The sequence below is a fragment of the Mytilus edulis genome, chromosome 5 (assembly GCF_963676685.1).
Source record: "Mytilus edulis chromosome 5, xbMytEdul2.2, whole genome shotgun sequence".
Lineage (NCBI taxonomy): Eukaryota > Metazoa > Mollusca > Bivalvia > Mytilida > Mytilidae > Mytilus > Mytilus edulis.
This window is the reverse complement of record NC_092348.1, coordinates 84,383,493-84,399,308: the sequence shown is the minus strand read 5'-3', so window position 1 is coordinate 84,399,308 and position 15,816 is coordinate 84,383,493. Positions and strand designations below refer to the sequence as shown.

Sequence of the window (15,816 nt, the reverse complement as noted above, 5' to 3'; positions counted from 1 at the left end):
TTGCATCGTAAGAACTAATAGTATGGACTTTTTGAGTATGTAATTTCTAAGACTAAGACTAGTTTATCTGATAATCAATTAAAGCATTCATTTCTCTAAACTGAATGAATTAGATGACATACGTCACTGACAGGGTAACACAAAAAAACAAACAAGACAAACAAAACAACACAAACACAAAAAAAGCAATAAAAAGCCGAACAACCTTTAACACTTTATTTCACATTTAACACCACCATTTTTAAGTATAATAACATATTAAGACAACAACTGCAGAAGTTTTGACTTAAGACAGGCACATCAGTGGCGAATCCATGGGTTTACAAGATAGGAACGCCTCTTTTTTTATAAAGATAATTGCTTTCGAATGGGGAAATATGGTTTGAATCCTCCGTTTATCCTGAGTTAAAAAACCTATTAAAATGACTAAATGTTTAATCATCCATGAAGATTTATCGTTCCTTGAGATTGAAAACGTTCTTGAGATATTCTTCCGCGTGCTTGTGCATAGATATAATTAATGATTTTTTATTTATATGTATATACATATAACAAAACATTTTAATATTATTAATTTATCTTCTGTAAAAAGTATTTGATGAGTACTCATTGAAGAAATGGACTTATAACAAGCGATCAGGAATGTTAGTTTGCACTTGATGATGTCGACGTATTCGTGATCGGTTAAAAACCCAAAACGAATATCACGTAATGGAAATCTAGGCGATAGCAATACACCAAAATGCCCTCACGGTGATCCGCTGTAAAACACAAACAATTGAATTTGTTTTCAAGCAACAGTAAACGTTACCTACGTGTGCTTGTTACGTCATGTTTGAATTGAAACACTTGTTGCGAAGGAAAACATTCGCGTTTGAAATTAATCGAGACTTAACTATCTTATTATATAAGTGGATAATTACTTTTGAGAAAGTCATATACTAAGTAAAAAATGTACTCTTAGGAAATTTCAATAACTAAGTTCAATTGTGTTACTTGAAATGTGTTTTTCGTCAGAGAAATCAGAGAATTGCAGCAGTTAAACCGTGGGTATTTCCAACTGAAACATGAAATGATACTGTCCAATCAAAATCATCCTTACAAAAAATGACTTTATAATCGTTTTGTTGTTTTGCACGGAAATGGCAGATCTATTTTCTTTTTAAGGGCTTTTGTTGAAGTATGCGTCGTTTGACACTATTGTACCATTTGATATTAATCGAATCTATTCTAAGGTTAATAAATTGTCCATTGACTCAGCTGTGAGAACGTTGATTAATTGTCTAAGAGGATGTACTATAACAGAACTGATCTTCTTACAAAGTGCTGAAACCTTTAACGTAGACTACCAGCCCTGAATACCGGCGAACTCATATGAATGATCTAATGAAATCATTGTCATATTTTTATTTAAAAAGAACTCTGCGGAAATCTCTAAAGAAGTTAACTGCATATTTAGTTATAACAAATTTGGCTATGGTTAATATAGAAAATTAACTTATTGTGATGAACGAGGATATGCCAGTGTGACAAATCACATGGTCTATCCCATGAGACAACAGTAGTCAGAATCGTTATGGTAACCTTAATTACGTATACAGACCGACTGGCATAGAGCTTTATAACATGTAAATTAAGTAAGCAGACAGTTAGAAACGTATTGTCATTCTGTCTTCGCACTTAAATTTATGGACAAAATATTTAGCTATAAGACTATCGAAGCAAAAGTTGAATAACGAGAAAAAACAAAATACTATAAATGTTTAGATATTAAGTAATTGGGAAAAAAGCGGAAGGATACCAATGGGACATCAAGAACTCATAAGTAAAAAGAACTGACAACGCCATGTTAGCAAACGAAAGACTACGACAAATAAGTACACAAACCATTACAAAGTAAACTTAAGACGAACCCCATCAAAAACAGGGCATTATTTCAGATAACGTATATTTCAATTTGTTTGCACATAACATGTGTTTTCATAACCTAACCTTAATAAGAGTTTTTTTTATAAATTGATATATCTTTAAATACGCTAGTTATCATTGCGACCTACTAACAGAATCAAATATCAAGCTATCCCTTTTCGGCCTCCTTTTACTTTAGGGGTCCTAACCCGTATAGAGCAATACTAAACTATCCTTACCTAAACCTAACAATAGCTCTAACCCAAAAACCAAACCCTAACCTAAAACATCTCCTAAGCTAACCATAACCATGAATGAACTCTTACTATGAGTATGGAGACCCTTAAAGTAAAAGAAGGCCCCCTTTTCACTGTAAGAAGACGGGGGTAATGCGTCAATGAAAAAGCAATCCAACTATAAGATAAAACATCATCGTTCTTGTCGTCATTGCGATTAGATAAATTTGAAAAATATGTTTTTTAAATTATTAAGTCAACGCTTGCTCTAGAACGTTTCACGCGCGTGTCTTGAATGTCGTAATGCGTCACCAGCTCTTCATACGTTTTTATTAAACAATCATGAACTAATTTTAAGATATACAAAAAGAAAGTTAAAGCTTCTGTGATAAATTAAAGCTAAATTAAATAAGTAGGTAAGTGCAAATATTTATTTGTCGTTTTTCTGTCAAGAATAATCATTGAGTCAAGAAATCTTGAAAGTTTCAACTTTTAACTTAAGTTTGATAGATTGTCTAGTTTGCTTGTCTGTAAAACTTAAGTTTCATTGATCAACAAAGGCAAGTACACGACACATCTCTCTTATTTTCTGAAAAAATCATTTACAAAATAGTCCTGAACAAATTTTAAACTAAGACATGTGATTTATGATTGTTTTTGATAATTCAATTGCTGTAAAAATTGATATGTAGAAAATTTAATAAAAAATATTCGTAATTCCTATGTTGCGTGTAGAGATAAAGTTAAACGGCTATTCGTGTGTGTATACTATCAGTAGCAAATAGCAGATATTGAATATGTCTTCAATAATATCCAAAGGGAAGCCTTCATCTTTCAAAGTATGAATTATTTCAAAACATTAAACCATGAAATTATCAATTAATCAACACATCAATCAGAAGTCACTTTTTTCTGCTCGGTCCCCGATGACTTTGTTTTTGTTTCACTAATGTATTCTTGTTTAATGTAATAACAGCCAATACTATTTCATTCCTAGTTTATATTTCGACAAGAAAGTTACGAATGATAAGATCAACACGTGTCGAATTTTTAAATGTAATAATTCTGTCCATTTTTTTTCATCTTTTTTTATCTCTATGTACTTGATAATTATGGTTATGTGGTTTAATTGTGTTTGTTGGAAACGAAAAAAAAAATAAAAATGGCAAGGATGCCAGAGACACTTAAGACATTGCAAGTCTAATTTTCATTCTGGCCACTGCCAGAAGAATCTTCTCAATTACTTAATTTCTATGAATAGCGACTACTAGACAACGTGAATGAAAATGCGATAGATATGACTTTAGGATGAAAAATTTTGTCCTGCATTTTTTTTTCGCTGAAATCTCTGTCCTGCCTTTTTATTTTTCACTCTGTTTGGTCCTGCTTTTTTTTTTTAGTTTATCCTGACTTTGTTTTACCTATATTGTCGTCCTGACTTTTTTTTTGGCAATTGTCTCATCCTGCCTTTTTTTTTTACTCAAAACTCCTGTCCTGCCTATTTTTTTTCAAATTTCATCCTAGCCCCCCCCCCCCCCCCCCCCCCATAAAAATCAAATGGTAGCTCCCTTATGGCAACGTTGTGGTCCGGGTCGTATCAACATTGAAATCATTTATAAAAGTAGTAAAACCGTTGTTTTTGTCATAATCTAAAATAGGAATGAAAAGGTATTTACTGATGTTCAGAAAATCCAATAAATTCAGAATATACCACAAACCAGACAAACAAAGGTATACCGCAACCAAGGCAAAACATAGGTATACCACAAACAGTCAGGAAGGCCAAAGGCATACTTTGTGACCTATCACGGTTTACTTTTACAAATTGTGAATTTGATGGAGACTGGTTTCATTTGGTACTTATTCCACATCTTTTTGTATCTAAACACAGGAATTAAACCACAAAACAGGCCAACGTAGGCATACTTGAAACAAGACAAATACATATATACCACAACTAAGACAAAACACACGTATGCTAAAAACAGGCTAACGTTAAGTAAGTAAAGTAATCTTTATTCAAGGTCGGGTTTCATATATACATAATAATAATGAACATGAGCTCTTAAGAGCTCTTTAAACCGACTGATATTAATAAACAAAACATACATGTAATAACGTCAGATACACATACAACACAAATATACAGACAGACAGCACATATATGTATTTATACATATATTGCACATGCAGAATAAAAGCTAAGCAAGATATATATTAAAACAAATGTCAGCACATAGTAGCACATAATATTTATATTGGAGTAGCACATGCAAAATTAAACAAGATAAGCACAAACAAAAGACTGCATGCAGCTATAGCAAAGGTAATGCATAAGCAAAAGAAATAAATAGCTAAAAAAAAAAAAAAAAATATCTGCAAGGAGATAAAACATAAAACAAAAAAAAAACAAAAAAAAAACAGCAGGCTTCGAGATCAAGTTATGAGGCAGCAAGTAAGTACATTATTTACAAGAACTGCATTAACATTTTTCTGAAAAACACCAGGTGGAGATAAAATTTTTGAACTGGCCAAAAGTTGATAACTGCTCCTTGCCTCATTTGGCAAGGAGTTCCAGAGGTTTGCTGCCTCATAACTAAAGCTTTTCTTACCATACCTTGTTATTTTTTTTTTCTGCTATGCCTTTGTACCTGAAGTTATATGAATTTTCTTTAATATTTAAACCACAAACCATGCGAACACAGGTATACCAAATAAAAAATAAACACAGGTATACCACAAACCATGCGAACACAGGTATACCAAATAAAAAATAAACACAGGTATACCACAAACCATGCGAACACAGGTATACCAAATAAAAAATAAACACAGGTATACCACAAACCATGCGAACACAGGTATATGTAATCCAAAGAATAGACAAACATGTATAAAAAAAATGTATACTCCAGATCAGGCAAACATATGTACATGTATACCACAATCATGGCAATCACAGTTTAAATGCCTTAGCTATGACAAACACGGCTATCCCACAACCAAAGTAAACACACAGAATAGACAAACACGGGAATGAAAATGATGGTGAATTAGAACCAACAATTCTAAGCCCGGTAGCTCATATGCACATTCTGGTGGGATTTTGGTATGAATGAAAGATAATATTATAGGGTTCATTGTTAAATTATCTTTAGATTGACAATTTTCATTTTGAACAACAAAAAGTGATTTTGTTTTTGTATTTCAGAACAAGCATACATTAAGTTTTATTTTTTTTTTACAGAAAATCACTTATATTTTATTTGAAGCTGAAAATTCAACACTGAAAGGAGCTGATGAGATCGTGCATTAGTGGTCTTCCCCTTATCACATTTTAAATCAATCATATACTACTGAGATGATGTCCAGTTTATTATCTCCCCTGATTATTGATATCTTTATCGACTATATTGAATGAGGAAGTCTTTCTAGCTAGCTCAAGGGTCTACTTGTTCATTTTTTTTTATAAGAATACGTTAAATTAAGTTTATATTTCTGTGAGAAAGAAGTGGTCAAGAAGGTTGAAGTAGTGTCCGAAAGAAAAGTAATGCGATTTCGTTCACCACCAATCCAATTAGGTTTCATTAATTTACAAGGACAAGGCGATACATTGATCAGATCAGCAGTATAATGATGTTACCAGTTTCAGAATGGTAGAAACATTTCTGATTGTTTCTTACTAAATAATAAAAAAAAAAGTGCGAAAAGAATAGAGCAATTTTGTTGTGTCTCAACTTTCTATCACTTGGTTTGTGTAAAAATAAAAAAAAAATTAGTCAAATTCTTTTTATCTAAAAAATAAATCTTCTGAAATATGTACGTCTGCACATGGTAACCGACACAACCATTAATCAATGACGCCACTTTATGAATCGACAGTTTAGTTATTGTCTTTTAAGAATTGGTTTCAGCAGTTTAAAATTAAAATACAACCAATGAAACGACAGAGCTTATGTTTGTAATATTTCATGTAACCCGACTTAATTCTATTCTATTCTAAACGACTACAGTAGGTCAGGTCAATCTTATACCAACACATGATAAAACGCATGAAGGCCGTACTTTAACCTGTAATGGTTTACTCATATTACAAACTGTGACTTGTATGGAGAGTTGTCTCATTGACACTCATACCACACCTTCTTATATCTAAATACAGGAATACGCAATCACGTGACATACGGACGCCATCACGACATGACATGCTTAAGGTAGATTCATGGTATACCGCCATCTTGGATTGAACAATCACAGTAAAAAATCGGTCTAGTTATTTGCCTAAATCTGCAAATTTGGAGACAGATTTGCAATTTGATGGTTAGACTGTTTAATAATACAAAGAAAACTTGGCAATTTATTGTATAATTCAAAATAATTAAACAAATATCATTTTCTTTTCTTTTTGAATCATTTTTTTCAAATGAGCCATTTAAGGGAAGATAACTCTTTTAGTAAAAAATTTATACTGGACAGATAGGGAATTTTTTTCTTTTTACTTGTAGCAAGAAAACAAGTTCGGTGACACCATTTTTTCTTTTTATTTTCTTAAAACATATTACAAAACCTATCTTTTCACAATTTATTTCAAAATTCTATCTCATAGATTATTTTTTATGCACACAATTGTGTTTTTCCATTAACAATCTAACCAAATTTAGGCAATTTTCAACGACTCATAGCTTGAAAAATAGCACGGTGACCCCTACTTTTTATTATATTTTTGAAAAGAGCATATTAAAATCTTCATTCTGGCTAAGTATAAGAAAATTCTGTCTCAAAAAAGATTTACTTATGATCTACCTTAACCATTATGGATTATCTGTTTCAGAAATGACGACGGATATGTTCATACCGTCTTAACATCAATGCCGTTTTCCTTTCCCCGAATTAACCTATACCGTACTAGACATATCACCGGGTTTGTACTTACATATATTATTAATTCGTATATTTTAACAAATTTGATTAGTTTAGAGATAGTCACATGTTAAACTATATTTTCGAAGGTAGAGAGAAAACGGCGGATAGCAAAAAGCATATTGACCGGCAAAAAGCATATTGCACGGTTATTTTTAGAATATCTAAAAACCGATATACTTTGTGACGTCATGTAATGAATTTCAGGATATTGTTTAACGCTTTGAAACAAATGATATCTGTGATCGATTATTTGACGAAAAAAAATCTTCAAATACATCAGATGTCAAAAAAAAAGTAAATGATAAACTATGTTATATCTATAAAGTTCCAACAAACCTAAATGACGATTTTGATACAAACATGGTCGGAAATTAATAATATAACAAATATAGCCTTTTATGAGGTCAATACAGGATATATCGACCGAAAGAAGTATATCGACCTCGGACTTCGTCCTCAGTCAATATACTTCTTTCAGGTCAATATATCCTTGTATCGACCTCATACAAAGGCTATATTTGTATAGTATTCGAGAAACACGACAGGTGTCGCACGTGGAACAAGATCTGCTTACCTTTCTAGAGATCAACCTCGGTTTATGGTTGGGTTCGTGTTGCTCCGTATTAAGTTTTCTATGTTGTGTTCTGATCACTGCTGGTTTTTTTCTTCTGTTTTAACCATGGTGGTGCCAGTTTATTTCGACTTATATGTTTGAATGCCCGTTTGCTATCGTTAGCCTCTTTTTTGAAGGAGATGCGTTCCAAACCTTATCCTAAAAATAGTAAATAAATAACAGCGAGAACAGAATGAACAACTTGTGAGGGACTAGGCCTCTCTATTTAGTATATTTGGTATAAGAACCTCTGAGTAAATAGGGCAAAGTATTACGATTCGTGTTAAAAAAGACTATTTAAAGTTTCAATTACGGTTCGTCTTAATGTTGTTTCTATAATCATTGTCCTGTATTTCAGGAGTATTTGGTTTCATTTGCTTATTATAATATTTCTTTTTATCAAACATAAATGCCTTGTAGTTCTATTGTATACAAAGTAATTCTATTTGTTATTCCGCTATGGTTTTACAAATTAAAAGAATTTTCAATCATGGTTCCCCTTATTAATACTTTTGTTCTTCATCTCAAGAAGCCAGAGGATGTGTCTATTGATTTTTAAAGGCCTTCAAGTGCATTTGTTTTTGTCATTAAGACCTATAATAGTCGTTAACTGACTGATTGCTAAACCTCTCCGTGAAAAAAATGTCTCTTTGTGGCCATTCCGATACATTAGGATATTATACATTCTACTAAAATAACTTACGTACAAAATGTATCGAGATCAAAACATAGAGTTATCGTTGTGTTACTTAATACAACTCGCTGCAAAGTTACTGCCGTTTGATAAGATTTGATACATTATACCGTTATATTGACGATATAAGTTTGAAGAAGATATAACTAAAATCTTAGAAAAATGCAGACATCAGGAAAATAATAATAAAACCAACATTTGTCTAATGAAGATAGACATTTCCTCAATAAAACGGACAATAAATTGCATTTACTATACATTATTGTCCTCAGACTGAAGATGGAGTTCTAGTAATCACTGATGGTAAAGATTTCATAAAACGTTGAAAGGCAGTGTCTAAAATTTTACCACTGGAAGTTTAAGCAACCAACAATCAAAACTTTTAGATAGAATATATATGAATAAAAAAGAATGTATAGTTTTTAAAAACACACTGAACAAATAGATCGTAGAAATAAATGTGCTGATACAGTAGTTCGACTACTTAGAACACTCGACAACCGAGACTCCTTAAATAAATGTACCAGGAAACTTAAAGTAAAAAAGAGGGTTTTTTTGTCGACCTTTGAGGCAAATCTTTCAACAAATCCTTACTTTATCGACAGGAGATATACATCTGTTAATCTGTTTGCGCCAAATATCCGTCCTTTTTGGGACACAATTAATTTTCGGCAATATCACGTTTGCCTGACTACTCGTAAGCGGCAATATTATGTTTGCACCACAAATGTTTTCGAATTACCTACTATCATTCGCTTCAATATACGATGGGAAATTTGAATTTAAAAATTAAATGACTAATTGAAAATTATTTAATATCGCTTAAAGTAAAAACAATAGCAGTTTAAAAGGATGCAGTTTAAACGTTACCTTTTAGGTCACCAGTTATATTATTTAAACATGATATTTTATTTGTAAAAGTAGAAAAAGGGGAGGAACACAAATTTAAAACCACATTAGCGATGTCCTCTCCCTTAGCACCACTTTTTCCCCGTTCTAGATCTTCCGTATGCTCCAATAGCAATGTTCATACCATAAAATTGAGAATGGAAATGGGGAATGTGTCAACGAGACAACAACCCGACCAAATAAAAAACAACAGCAGAGGGTCACCAACAGGTCTTCAATGTAGCGAGAAATTCCCGCACCCGGAGGCGTCCTTCAGCGGGCCCCTAAACAAATATATACTAGTCCAGTGATTGTTCAGTAACATTTGAGCGCAATATAAACTATGGGTTGAAATATAAAAGGTTAAACAAACTTGATTTGATGAATATGAATACCTGCAATTTTGTGCCAATGAATTCCGTAACTAATAACTAAAAAAATAAAACTTTGTGCAAATAATATATCTCAGAAAGTTTGAAAGGCGTGCACACAAGTTTTTGAAATGTCGTGTACTAATTTAAAAGTCGTGCGCACGGTCAAACTAGTTTGCGCAGGTTTATCTCTCGCAAAAAAACCAACAACAGGTTCACATGGCACTTCATGGGCTCCCTAACAATAAATATCGCATAGGGACAACTGATCTCGATACAACAATGTAATACAAATACATAATAAAAAAAGGAGGAAGTTCAAAGATGATATTCTATTCAAATCACTTAAAAGCCTAAATCCGCTTCATTTTGACTGTGATGAATAGTTGAATTGTTTGTAAAAGTCACACCACATCTCGTTATTTTATATTATAACAAGGAAGTTACAAATAATTGTCAGATTCACAGCTGTTAACGCAGAGAGGACATCCGTTCTTTAATACTTTAAAATTTACTATTGTTTTCTCAGTTTTTGAAATTGAAATTATCAACAGACATTCAAGATCTTCAAGACGGCAGAAATATTCATTCCCAGTCTTATTTGTATTGCGCTGTTGTCAAGTGTTCTGTTTCTTGGTGCGTGATCATACTCTCTATGTGTCTGTCTTCATATAGCTCGTCTTTCATTTCATAGTTTATTCACTACACTAGACTAGAACTGTGTTGATGTTTGTCATATGTTATACACGCTTGTTCCTTGGTCAATGCTGACATCTAAATGTATGTAAAAGTTACATAAAAGTAAATTATTCGATTGCTTTCGTGAAAATATTTACATATTTCCCAACTTAAATTAAGAGTTTAAAATGTTTTAAAATCTTGCTTTTTTCTTAAATAGTTAGTTTTAGTATTATTGCGAAAATACGTTAACTTATTGTCGTCGTTAATTTTCTCGAACAGAAATAATCGAGTATTTTGCGTAGAATAACCAATTCTGTAGCAGTCTATAGTAGGTATCTGATCAGATAGCAGTACTAATCTTACATTCTCTATATTGATTCAGGACTGTCAATTTTCCATTGGATAAAACCGTTAATCGCTCTTATAAACAAATTCCTTACAAAAACATATTCACTTCTAATTGGAAATCTGGCATAAAAGTTTTATATCTGTTTTGTTTTATTCCAGACGTGTGTTCAGTTTGATTAATAATTGGTTAGGATTAATTGTCGAAGGAACGTATATAAAAGTAAGTATCCATTTATATTTCTCACAACTCGCTTCACAGTCAACGTGTGAAATTAAATGCATTTGATTAAACATTGAATAAAAGGTTAAGTAGAAATATTTATTTGAAAACCAAGTACATTTATATATATTTTGTAAATTAAAATGGTGTGCCTTATTAGTAGTTATTTTATATTCCTTAATTGTAGATTGAGTTTTTCAAAACAACTTTCGAACATGTACCATGTGTTAAATAAGAAAACACTGGACGGTAACCTTTAAAATAACAACTTTGTTGAATAGAAAAAAAAAGAAAAAGAAAAAGAAAACAAAAAACTGAGGCAATTAATCAAAAACATTTTAATCATTCATTTATTTAAAAAAAATATATACGAAAACACATAGCCTCCCTTCATGTATAATATTTTGTTAAGGTGTACAGTAGATATCATTCATATGACACAGTCATGCAGACACTATAGTCTTGATTTACTATCAGTTGAACATATAAGAAATTGAAAACAAGACATACCTAAGTCAAGGCAGTTTATTTACTTCGAGACGTTTAATGAAAGCGAGGAAGAAAATTGCACTATGACCTGTCGTTTTGTAGATCTTAACTTTTGAAAGAGTTTCTATCGTTTGATGTTCAATAAAAACTTGAGATACTTTCAATGTCTTTAGCGGGTTGTATTTCATATTGAGAAAGTACATTTAGATATGTAAATGGTGATTCAAGAATGTCTTCGGTCTTCACAGGAATAAAGTAAATACTACAATAGCTATATGTAAAAGTTGTTTGATCAATCGAGTAAAAGTATTCATAAGTACTAAGCTACGGGTAAATCATGTTTGTAACACATAGACAAAATCATTACGTTCGTCAGATTGTATATTGGAGACATAGAATGTACAAATGTCAAATCAGGGAACAAGATTTCCCTTTTATTATTGAATTTACTATCATGTTATCAAAATGTGAGATTACCAACATTAACTGCTAAAAATATCATTCCAACCCCATCGATAGTAAAAAAAAAAAAATAAAAAAAAAAAAATAAATAAATAAAAATAAAGGCAATAGTAGTGTGTTACCGCTGTTCAATAGTGATAAACCGATTAAAATCAAACAAATCCGGGTCAAAAACCAAAACTGAGGAAAACACGATAAAAAATAAGATTTGTAATGCTACACTCAGAATTATCTGGAGATAATACTAACAGTACATTTCGTTAGACCTAATGCTAACCTTCCACTGTAAGGAGAGACCGTAAGATATATTTGCTGCCTTAAATTACTTGTATTGTAACGTTCAGTGAAAGGATTGGCAAACACTTTTTTACTGTTTTACCCATTTTGGAAAGATTGCGGTCTGAGATATTGTCGAGCATACAATGACCGATGAGATGTATTTAAGACATTTGTCCTACTATTACCCATGAGGTGACCGATAGACATTTTGATTATTTTACACTATGGAAAAATTGCGGTTAGAAATTTTGTCTGCCTTGCAATGCCACAAGAGATGTCTGTAAGACGTCTACTCTGCAAGGTCCTGGGGGGGGGGGGGGGGGAATTGCCGTCAAACCCATTGACTGCTTCAAACAGCGGAGAGAAAAACCGTCGCAGATGTCACTTGCAATATCCGGAGAGATTACAATCAGATCACATGACCGACTTTCCGTAGACTTTGCCGTCTGACATTTTGGCTGTCTTGCATTGTCCGATGTCTACAAACCCTTTTGCTGATTTTTACAAAGTGTTGAGAAATGCCGTCCGGCAAACATTTTGCCTGTCTTATAATGTCCTGAGGGATTACAATCAGAACTAGTATCTGCCTTTAACTGTTCAGATAGTCGACCATCAAAACTGTGTATGCATTACAATGTCCCAAAGAGATGGTTCCGCAGACTCATTGTCTGCTTCTTCATTGTCGAGAGAGACTAGAGGGGGAGGGTGCAAAAGGAGAGGGGCGTCTCTTATACAGATATGTACTTGATAAATGCATAGACTTAATCTGGTAACACTCCTAACGTTGACTTGCAAGGTTCCCCTTCGATAATTATGGAGACAGTTATTATACTATTGTCCATAAAATTGAGAATGGAAATGGGGAATGTGTCAAAGAGAAAACAACCCGACCATAGAACAGACAACAGCAGAAGGTCACCAACAGGTCTCCAATGCAGCGATAAATTCCCGCACCCGGAGGCGTCCTTTAGTTGGCCCCTAAACAAATATATACTAGTTCAGTGATAATGAATCTATGTGTTTGTATGGAAACAAAACGTGCTTCGAAAGAGGTTTAAAAAACAACTGAACATAATGACGTGAATTTTTTACCCTTTGCTTCCTTCTGTATGCAACAATGATGAACAAAATCACATGAAAGATCTCAACTACTGTTTCAAATCAAAATAACAAATGACAAATTTTAGTTTTTGAAACATCTTTATTGGTGACAATTTCTTATCTTTGGTCGGGTCGTTGTCTCTTTGACACATACCCCGTTTCTATTCTCATTATCTGTTTGTATATACTTTTTATTTTCTAAAAAATTGGCACTATATGAATTTCACGCTGGGAAAGGCACAAAAAAATTAATAGATACTTCTTTTGTCTGAGTAAGAAGTTATTAGTTTAATATAATTGTATTTGTGGTGCATTTAATGGGAAATTTCGATACTATTCTTTATTTTTTGACATGTATTGTATTTTGACAAATTCATAAAGAATAATTTTCTTAAATTGAATGAAAAATACTGAAAATAAATTGATGTCTACTTATTTACAGCTGTTTCTCGGTAAGCTGACAAAAAGATAATTTGTTTTCAGTACAAGCTTTCATTCAGTTTTACTTTGGGTCTGAAATCAAAATACAAAATGTTGATTCTAGAAGTTAAGAGGTTAATGAATAATAAATAACTTGTATCTGATAGCTTATCATGCATATTTATATAAAATGACTCTACTATTATGTTTGTCTTGTATTGCCTTTAACCGTTTTGAATTTCCCATTCTAGACATAATGGCATGCACATAAAGGATGAATCTAGTACTAATCCAAACCGGCGTTTTGCATTTGCGCCGATCTGCATTTCATTTGCGCCGATTTTTTCTTTCATTTGCGCCGATTTTTGTTTTCATTTGCGCCGATTTTTGTTTTCATTTGCGCCGATTTTTTTACAGGTAAATTACAGGTTAATTACAGGTGAATAGATATAAGAAGATGTGGTATGAGTGCAAATGAGACAACTCTCCATCCAAGTCATGTTTTTTGTTATATTTATCATTATAGACCTCTTCCGTCATCCAGTTGTACACTATATTTACATACTTTAAAATCAAGAAGTAAAATCCTTAGATAAAAACACTCTGGTTTATACTAAAATGACTTTTTAAAATCTATTTACAGCATTCAAATCCATAAAAACGGAAGACATTAAAATCATAAATCTGTTCTTGCTGAGTATTTATAGGCAACATATCTAATATGTTCCTTTCATGTGATGTCGTCTCTTCTATATTTGTTGTAATTGTCAATAACGTAATCCATCTTTTCTTTGTCTTGCTAACGTACTTATGTGTGTGGCCGCCGATGGTTAAAAAGTTGACTCCTCGGCTCGTTGCAGTGTGCAATATGTCCATCAATTACAGCAAAGTTCAGAACAATATGAATCAAAATTAACTAAAACCTATATTTATAAACAGATTTTACCAATATACCTGCACGGTATAGTACATGTACAATTATTTACTTACCTGTAAATCCAATTAGGAGCAAATAAAAAATCGGCGCAAATGAAAAAATGAAATCGGCGCAAATGAAACAATAAAAATTTTAAAAATCGGCGCAAATGTCATACGCCCATCCAAACATACGCTTGGAGCATTGAACCCCTTAAATTAAATTTGTTAGAATAAACAGTCATATATCTTTTTTAATGGGACAAGCACCTGTGTGTAAACGTTTTCTATAAGTATTTTTTTGCTACGATTGATTTCATCGAACTCAATGCTTTGTATATACAGAGGGCCACTCTGTATATAAGAGAATACTTGTAAACTTTTTAAAATTGGAAGAAGCCTGTTGCTTACATGCATTTTTGCCTGAAACAACAATCCCTGGTTTCCGGTCGGAATAACAATGCCCCTCCCTTCAACCCCGTCAATCTATCTTTTGATTTTATTTCGTCCTAAAAATGCATGAAATAAACAACAACCAATAAATCACTGAATTAAAATATAAAAATGGCCATCGCCAGTTGCCAAGCACTCTTCAACTTAGGTACACCGTAAGTGGTTCAGATCTATGAATAGTAATTGTATTACACCAATGCAGATATTCTTGCAGTAAATTCAATATTTAATATTTGCAAATGTGAGAATCATTACTTTCACTAATGCAAATTTGAAATTAATAAAAACAGCTAATTTATAATTCAATTCAAATAACGAGCTTATTTTAAACACATTAAAAATAACAAATATTGAGAAAAGAAGTTTCAGCGATTAACTTATGAGGTTGATGACACGCTGGTAAACCGCAAACTGTAAGCAAGAAAAAGAGAGGCGAAAGAAACTCATAAATGAACAAGAATGTGTCCAAAGTACACGGATGCCCCACTCGCATTATCATTTTCCATGTTCAATGGACCATGAAATTGGGTAAAAAATCTAATTTGGCCTTAATAGTAAAAAAAAAAAGATCAACTAATAAGGAACATGTGTACTAAGTTTCAAGTTGATTGGACTTAAACTTCATCAAAAACTACCTTGACCTAAAACTTTAACCTGAAACTCACACTTTTAATTCCTATGTTCAGTGGACAATGAAAATGGGGTCAAAAGTCTAATCTACTTTAAAAATATGAAAGATCATATCCTAAGAAACATGTGTACTAAGTTTCAAGTTGATTGGATTTCAGCTTCATCAAAAACTACCTTGACCAAAA

At 32.4% G+C, this 15,816-nt stretch overlaps 1 protein-coding gene across 2 annotated transcripts in view; it reads left to right on the top strand.

Moving 5' to 3' along the window:
- LOC139525507 (dopamine D2-like receptor) overlaps positions 1–15,816 on the top strand; it is a 205,740-nt gene that overhangs the window by 28,400 nt on the left and 161,524 nt on the right. Inside the window, exons 1-2 of one of the 2 annotated variants that reach the window (XM_071320896.1) lie at positions 10,309–10,413; positions 10,822–10,882. The gene's annotated coding sequence lies outside the window, so the exon portion shown is untranslated. Of the gene's footprint in view, positions 1–10,308; positions 10,414–10,821; positions 10,883–15,816 lie in introns of those variants that run through there. The other variant, XM_071320897.1, reaches the window with a different exon arrangement.